The 9,725-nt window shown below is 31.9% G+C and overlaps 1 long non-coding RNA gene across 1 annotated transcript; it reads left to right on the top strand.

The window, feature by feature from the left end:
• The first annotated feature begins 853 nt into the window (after positions 1-853).
• LOC134687336 (uncharacterized) lies at positions 854-2,927 on the top strand. The gene is made up of 2 exons (XR_010101761.1): positions 854-1,010; positions 2,353-2,927. It is a non-coding gene; the product is annotated as an uncharacterized LOC134687336 (long non-coding RNA).
• The last annotated feature ends 6,798 nt before the right edge of the window (positions 2,928-9,725 follow it).

The raw sequence follows: 9,725 nt of genomic DNA, 5'->3' as shown, positions 1-9,725 counted from the left end.
TAATGTTCTCACTAATTTAACATAACAAATGATATTATCGTTTGCATGTCTTTTTCGGACTATTTATTGTTTGTATATTATGTAAATGTACCGTTGTCATTGTAAACAAATGTACATTGAACCAATGAAGGACACATAACATGACATAACAAGTCATTACAGTTATTATTGTTATTATTTTGAGTGCAGGATTCACCATAGTCTCCAAATTAAAACTATTTCATATATGAAATAATACATTTGTTACATAGATACAACGTGAAAAAAAACAATAAAACTAAACACGATACAAAAAAAAAGCAATCTGAAACGTTTTCATATCATTACTTCCTGTATAAATTGTAAAACAAATATAGCATAGGTCATGTTAAATTACCATGACAACGGTACATGTACATGATATATGCAATCAAAATAATAATGGTGATGCATGTTTGAAAGTGTGACATAATATAATTTAATTTGTATACGCATATTTAAAACACCTTCAACAGTATAATGTTAATAAATATTTCGTTTTGTGTAAAAGTTCATTTTTGGGGGTATGACTTTTTCGCGGTCCGCGTTTAAATTATATGTTTATCTAAAAAAAAGATGAATCTTTAAAGTGCAAATTGCCCGAAACAAACAATACCTGTTACAGTACATACAATTGGCGTTTTCCCGCTACGAAAAAGGAAATCAAATTAGGTCTTACAAGTAAATTTATATTTTCCGACAATGTATATTTTTGTTTATATATATGATATTAAAAAGTGAAAACTTTATTTTCGGAAATTTTCCAGCCGTAAAATTTCCAAGAACACGTGATAGTATTTATCTATGTCATTATAATAAATGACGTAAAGGGATTTTCCAAACATAGGTGCAACATCAGCACACTAAAACCACAAGATACAGGATGTAAACAACAGATTAGTGTATATAAATATAGGGTTTAAAATTTATTTATGTATTATGTCATTCATTCACATAGAAACAAGCAGAGCGACTGAAAAAACGAATACAAGGTAAGGTAATTTTTTGAAGATCAAAATTATATATAGTAATGGTCAATTTGTAATGCAATAACTGGACAATGCGTTGCATGGTATTGTGATATACGAGAAAAAGATCTGTAAATTTATAGGTATGTATGCATTTTATGAGATCTATTGTATTGTTGTAGGTAATCTTTCATTAGAACAGAAAAAAGATGACTGAATGAAAGTAGCAATATTGTTTGTATATCATAATAATATTGTAATATAAGTAAATTTTAATAGAACATTTTAACTGAATCTTGCCAATTCTTTGAAACGAATTTTAAAATTTAATTAGAATGAGTGAATGCAATTTCACTTAATAAAAAGAGAAAAAAACAGATATCAAAGCTTACAAACAGAGAAATCAGAAGAAGAAAAGCATGTATGCCTTATCTGAGAAAAGCGATGGAACATTTAAAAAGACACGAAACCTATAAGCAAGGACTCAGTAACTTCGAAGATATCTAAAAAAAAAAATAACAATAAACTGGTCATTATATATATATATATATATAACTCGTCTAAACATCAACCCAACAATGTTAGACCTGTAAATGTGCTTTCGCAAATTTTTGGTTCTTCCCTCGCCGGGATTCGAACCCATGCTACTGTGATATCGTGACACCAAATCGCCTGCACTGCAGCCGTCCCGCTAGACCACACGACCACCTGGGCTCTCAAAATAAGAGCTTTCGGTGGCCATATGTTACCTTTCCACGTCAGTTTTAATCTAGCGGCGTACTACAGTACATGATATATAAGGCATGAAGATGTTATTGTTACAGATCAGCTAAATTATCTATAGTAAAGGATCCTACAAATTAATGTAAGATACAGTCACAGAAAATAATTATATTCATAAGTACGTCTGAGTCAGTGACAACCCTACAACAGATGTATCCATCGGATCGCCATCAATGATGGTGATACATGGCTGTGTACATAATGTATATACAACTCGTCTAAACATCAACCCAACAATGTTAGACCTGTAAATGTGCTTTCGCAAATTTTTGGTTCTTCCCTCGCCTGGATTCGAACCCATGCTACTGTGATATCGTGACACCAAATAATATATATATATATATAATTTGCCTATTTTATTAGCTATCCATTTGACTTTCAAATTATTTTGGTTAGCATGATTCTGATAAATTTTAAATTAAATCCAGAAAGATGCTTTGTTCGGGTTTTTCATTAAATATCTTATTATCCAATCACTTCACATACAAATAAAATATTGAATTGAATTGAAATACATATACGTATAATTGTAAGACATTACTTATATTATGCTTGAGGTTAATTACATGATTAACTTTTTTAGGAACTGACCAAGCTACAAAAGAAACATATTTGCCACCTAAAAAGACAATGAAGCTTTATCAGAAAATTGTTGTTTTAATTGTAATTTTTGCCTTCTGTAGTGATGTTAACAATCTCATCAATTCGGTATGGACTGGACAAGAAATGATATCACAAAACTCCGGTCTCTTATTGCCTGGAGCTCATGCAATTTGGGGACACGTGGCAAGGGCAGTGGTAAGGGGTTTGTCAAGAAGAGGAAAGAAAAAGGCAGGTAGCGAACACACAAAAGGCAAGAGACCAAGCACCAAAGGCAAACATGAAAAAGGACAAAGTAGAAAGCAGAAAGATCAAGACCGCGCAAATGGCAAGAAACAAAAAGGTGGAAAAGACGGAAGCAAGAAGAGAGGATGAAAATAGGATGATATTATGTAACACGTGACATTCCTTTTTTTAAGGGATATTTAAAACACCGAGTGTTTAGGTGATTGTTCTATCTTATAATATTGTGAAGTTTTGCAAAATTAGGAAAATCATCAATACATTGTTAAGACAGTATTAAAGTGTTAAAAATAAAAAAAATAAAAAGATTTGAAATTTGCTTTTTTTTTCAAAAATATTATTTACGAGTGAAAACTCGTGTATAATTTTAACTGTAAAAAGTATTTTATAGGGAGGTTCACAAAAACTAAGCTTTACATATGTTTTCGTTGTAGCATCGAACGTTGTTTTGCTTAATTTTCAAATTATTGATGTCCTATATCTATGAAAAAGAGACCCCACACATATTTTTCTCTTGTACTTGGAAAAGACTATATATTGAGTATAATACTTTAACGGTAGGTTTAAACTGGTTGTAAATTGATTACCCCTAATAAATTTATGTTTTTATAACAATTAATCTGTAACAAATTATTCAACGTATGCCAACATTTTTTCATACAATTTTATACCTGAATTTCAAAATTCTTTTGATTTCACTACAAACGGTTTAGTTTTGTTTTTAGAAAGAATTTGAGCATGATTAACCCACTCGTATATTCGAAAGAAACGTGGTGATAAAAGCCTTTCCATATAATTTTTCTGTCAAGTTTGGTTTACGTTTTTTTTTCTACTCTTAAAAAGGTGATTTGAAAAAAAAACAAATGGCTGATACACAACAGATGAAGGCTTACAATGTAGGTCGATACGCATTACATACAGCATAGATATATGTATCAAATCTATTTTTTTTCTTAACAGCAACTTTGAACCCCAATAATTTCTTCATGGACCTAACTCCCAAAAAACATTTTAGTAGGGCCTTTCCCAAATGTTTATTTTTAATTTGAGCCATAACCGGTGGCGAACCTTGCCGTAATTAGCAACCAAGGCTTACCGAATAATGTAATGTGTGTACCCTGTATTGTCTTTAAAACAACAACTTTGAACCCCGACAATTCCAGAATGGGCCTAACTCCCTAAATAATATTTCAGTTGAGCCTTCCCTAAATTACAACCTTTCAATTAAGCGATGTCCGGTGGCGAACTTTGCCGTACGGAACTTCCAGGCTAATTACCATGTGTTAACGTATTTATTTTTATTATTATTTAAAGATAAACTTTGAACCCAAACTATTCCAAAATGGGCCCAACTCCCCCCCCCTTTTAAAAAACCCAAAACAAAACAAACAAAAAACAACAAAATACAAAACAAAAAAACATTCAAATGGGACCTTCCCTAAGTGATTACCTCTCATTTGAGCTACATGTATGTCAACCGGCGAAATTTGGCCTACGGAGCTTGCCAGGCTTACCGAAATACGGTAGGATGTGTACACGGATTTTTTTTTATAAACAGCAACTTCCAACCCCAACAATTCACGAATGGGACTACCTTTCCCCAAAAAAACATTTCATGGGGCTTTTCCGATGTTATAATTTTTTTTAGCCATGTATGGTGTCGAACTTTGCCGTACGGATTCGAAGCTATCAAGGCTTACCAGAAGAATGGTTTGTGTTCACAGATTTTATTTCATTTAAAGAACAACTTTGAACCCCAACCATTCCAAAATGGGTTTAATGAAAACAAAAAATCAAGTGGGGTCTTTCCCACGTTATTAACTTTCATTTTTATCGTATGGAGCTGGCGCTGCTTACCGAAATAATGTTGGGTGTGTACACGTAATTGCTTTTAAAACAGCAACTGTACTGTGAAACCCAGAGTTCACAAATTGGCTAAAAGTTCATAAAATGAATACATAACAGTTGGACATTTTCCAACTTATTACTTTATTTGTCTTAACAGCAACTTTGAACCAAATGTGCCTAGCTCCCAAAAAGAACCATTTAGTTGGGCTTTTCCTGAATTATTACGTTTCATTTGAACCGTGTCAAGTGACGAACTTTACCGTACGGTTTTGGCGAGGATTATATGAAGAATATTAACATAGGTTGTACACATATTTTTCTTCGACACAGCAACTTTGAACCCTAACAATTCCCGAAAGGACATAACTTCCAACAAAAGCATTTCAGTGGTGACTTCCCCAAGTTATTACCTTTCATTTGAGCTTCATTGGACAATACAAGCATGCTATACAAATTCATCAAACGACCGTATGACCGAGTGGAAAGTACACAGAATATGCATATGTTTTCGATTTGGTTGTTTATACATTGTAGTCACGTGTTTAGTACTAGACACCGTGTGTAAATGTTCTGTGTTCTGTGTAATTGCATAACGTTAAGATGTATATACATCATAAAAGAGTTATTAAATAACACAGCATATTGTCTTTCCTTTCAGTATATGTATTTAACATTTTGAAGAAATTTTAACACCAATAAAATTATTTTACATTGAAATGCACTACATTGTAGCTACGAGATATATAAAAATCTATTTTTTTTCCTTTTTCTGCTAAATCATTAATGAAATACAAATTTTAAAATAATAATTCGCTTTTAGCAGCCAGTATGGTTCAATTTTGTCAAATAAGCTAAAAAAAATAATTGATCGTGAATTATTCACTTGCAAGTGAATAATTCGACCTCATTGAATCCGTATTCATGTGAACTTCAATTTAAAGCCTTAGCTTTAGATGGGATAACACGTGAATTGTATGTGTAAAGTTATGAAAAAAATACAGGTATTCCTCGACACTTCAATTTTGCTTTTTTTTGCCTTTAAGGAGTAATTGAAACATGATAACATTCAGATATACACAATCGGATTTTAGCAAATTATATGGGAAGTATTTGTTATACTGGAATATCCGGATTTTTTTTGTATTGTATTGTGTTTTTGTTTATTTCGGCACCTTATAGAGGAATGAAAAAAAGTGCATCGGATTTGTAATAACATGAGCAACACGACGGGTGCCACATATGGAGCAGGATCTGCTTACCCTTCCGGAGCACCTGAGAGAGATCAACCCAAGTATTTTAGTGGGGTTCGTGTTGCTCATTCTTTAGTTTTCTATGTTGTTAGCATTGATAGTTAAAAAAGGGTTTCAAAGCGCCGAATCCTTTTTTCTTTATCCGTCACTGATACATGTATACAGTAACTATTAATTAATCTTTCTTTCTCGGATTCCTTATCATAAATGATAATGACTGTGATATGCACGGTCTATTTTAAACCTTTATAAATTAGTAAAAATCTTGTATGAGGTTTCTTATATAAGATACAGAGTTAACGTTGCATTAATATATGGGGGCACCCAACAGGTAATACCAACACCTCCTTAACCAATTATCAAAGTTTTCTGAAATAGCTCCTTTTTTAATCAATTAATGCATAATGGATCTATTTCGAATTTTTGGTAAACATATTTTTGATGTTACTATATCTAAAATACGCACTTTGCCATAGCCTTATTATTATATTTGGCGTACCTATTTTATATACACAACTACTTTCAGACACTTGTCATAACTTAATGAATCTTTTTCAAATTCTTTCTCATTTAATTCAATTGTGCACCTCTTATTTTTTTTTTCGAAAATGTAATAGCTTAACAGATAACTGCAACGGCACACGAATACAAAGTCCACAAGCGAATCGTGTATTGATTTTAAGGCATTTGATTTTAAATAAGACTGACGGAACAAAAAAACAATTATTTTGCCGTCTACAAAAAACATCAGGAATATATGTGTAATTTGTCTGATAAAAGAAACTACACGTTATAGATCCTTGGACAGTTCATAATATCACATAGACAAGTATGTATACCTTCAAATTGCCGTTTTGTTTTCTGTCAAAATCACGACTGGTCATAAAGTCAAAAAATCTGAAATTGCTTCCAGAAGACAGCCAGTTATAGACTGATCGTACAGTAATTTATTTTAGGATTCTCAAGGAAAACATATTTTTTATGGAAAATACAAATATTCTACGTAAATACAAAAAGTATATTGAAACAGTAAATATTTAACTGTAAACTGATGCAAATATTTGCAATAAAAGATTATTTGCTTTGTACTATAGAGCAAAATTGTCCATCGAATTCACTTTTCTATCAAGTTGGTGGGATGCACACGTATATTTTATATTCTAATGCATGTTTTTGTTACAGTTACTCATATTTATGATGCTTTACTTACCTTGAAGATGTTCAAAGAACTTTACAGATATAGGAATAAACAAATGATGAGAAAAGTCACTGTAGGCAAAACCGGCCTGTTAGCCAATTGGAAATCATCGCTTCGAAAATCGCGTACAGAATAGTATCTACACTGTTATCAAGAAAACAAACATCTAATAACAAGTTTAAACTTGCAATTGCAGTCAGGGATTTATAAAATTGATCCCTAGCAATATTTCAATGATTGTATGAGATCCAGACCCTTACACTAACAATTTCAGATATTTTACTAAAAGACTGATGAAAGTGTTAGTGAATTTACAAAATCACTAAACATTCCAAGGATTTTACAAAGTCCCTGATTTTTCAATTGCACTGCAAATTTATTTCTCTGATTTTTCTAAAATAACATTTTTTTATGATTCAGCTCGGACTGATATACTAACTATACTATGTGTAAGTATTAATTTTGCTATATGGCGGCTCTATCGAAATTTTGCTATTGATATACATGTACTTTATATTCTTACCATAAAAACGTCAGTAAATTAAGGTTCACAAGATATCCTTAGGTTATCTTTTTTCTATGTATATAATGAAGTTGAGAATGGAAACGGGGAATTTGTCAAAAAGACAACTTCTCAAGTTCAACGATATATAAGTTCATGAAAAAGTTCATGTAACAAGAACACGAAGAAAAAAAAACCGGAGAATTGTTTGCCAAAAATAAACACCGTTTGCACATAAGTTAGTGTTTAACCTTTTTAAAGAAGAGTTCAAAGGGCAATGGTGACCTTTTTGCTTAAATGATTTATGTGAGTGAAATTGCTGCTTAACCAGTTAGATGAGATTTTTATTATCACAAAGATCTTGTTGAGTATAAACCAGAATTCAGTGGCAAATCCATGGGGTTTCTAAGGATTAGAACCAGCTTTTCAAGACGATCAATACTTTTGAATGGCGACATGCGGTTTGACCTCCTCTAAATCCTGGTTTTAATCCCCCTTTTAAAAATGGCAGGACTCGCCACTGGAATTTGCCTTCTCAGCTTATTATGCCTATGGATCATTTAATGAACTCTGGTTATGACTAATAAAGAAATATCATGAATATATGTATGGATATCTGTCCAAAATGTCCACTTGGATGTAATTTAAACAAAAGAATCCAAATTGAATGTAAATTAGTAAAACGTGTGACGAGGACGCAGATTCTAAGGAACGAAGGGAATGTGTAGCTCATGTCAATAATGGCAAGACTGGTGAGACGGATTTATGTAAGTTTTCTAATTTTGTTTCCGAATCCAAAATTTGAAAACCTTTAACACTGTAATACTGTATGGTTGAAACGTTTCATTGATAAAAACTATACATATTTTATTCATATGTAATGTAGTTGAAGTTACTTCTAAGCCTGATATTATAGTTACAAATGCTTTTATCCCGAAAATTTGTGTTATGCGTATTTCTGTATACATGAATGTTCTTGCTCCATTAATAATTTCAAGAGATTACGTAAAAAAATTTAACAAAATTAATGAACTTCAAGATAAATTTAAAAAGTGGAAAACAATTAAAACTGACAAAATCAGTATATTGTTGTTTAATATCCGTTAACCTACTATTAGTTTTCAAATATGAAGAATGTAATGTGTATAATTCACGGGGAGGAACCGGAACAACTAAACATTTAATTTTCGTACGATTCGACCGTTACATTTACCGTTTTTGTCCTATAAGAATCGATATAATTCCTTCCTGTCATTCTCTATGCTCATTTTAATATGGGTAGGCATAATGTTTGTCGCTATTTCTACTGAGGGTTCAATAACTCATTATAGATGCAGAGATAAGATTTTATACGCGAGAACCACATTTCATCTAAAAAAATTACATGTTCCTGACTCCCTTAACACATGTATTTCTTCAAAGAAGTACATGGAAACGTATACACCTTTAAGATAGAAGCTAGCCTAACGACAAAAAAAAACCAAACATCATACGGTATTTTAGGTGAGTTTTTTCAACCACTCGAAGCCACTGCTGGTTGAAGTTTCGACCCAGATAGTACAACAAACCCGAAAAAAGTATAATCACAAAAGTACTGAACTCCGAGGAAAATCAAAACGGAAAGTCCTTAATCAAATTGCACAACCAAAATCTCAAACACATCAAACGAATCGATAACAAATTTCACATTCCTGACAGGATACAGGCTTTTCTTCTGTAGAATATGGTTGATTAAACCTTGTTTTATAGCTTGGTAAACCTCTCACTTGTATGACAGGTGCATCAAATTACATTGTATTGACCACGATATGTGAACAAAACAAAAAGACAGTATAGGTAAAAAAAAGTTATGACTAATAAAGAAATACCATGAATATATGTATGGATATCTGTCCAAAATGTCCACTTTGATGTAATTTAAACAAAAGAATCCAAATTAAATGTAAATTTGTAAAACGTGTGACGAGGACGCAGATTCTAAGGAACCAAGGGAATGTGTAGCTCATGTCTAGAATGACAACACTGGGGAGACGGATTTATGTAAGTTTTCCAAACTTGTTTCCGAATCCAAAATTTGAAAACCTGTAACACTGTAATACTTTATGATTGAAACGTTTCATTAATAAAAACTATACATATTTTATTCATATGTAATGTAGTTGTAGTTACTTCTAAACCTGATATTATAGTTACAAATGCTGTCATCCCGAGAATTTGTATTATGCGTATCTCTGTATATTCATGTGAATGTTCTTGCTCCATCAATAATTGATAGAGATTACGTAACAAAATTTAACAAAATTAATGAACTTCAA

Source organism: Mytilus trossulus, chromosome 10 (assembly GCF_036588685.1).
Source record: "Mytilus trossulus isolate FHL-02 chromosome 10, PNRI_Mtr1.1.1.hap1, whole genome shotgun sequence".
Classification (NCBI taxonomy): Eukaryota; Metazoa; Mollusca; class Bivalvia; order Mytilida; family Mytilidae; genus Mytilus; species Mytilus trossulus.
Note: the sequence above shows the minus strand (reverse complement) of the source record. Positions and strands in the feature narration are given on the sequence as shown.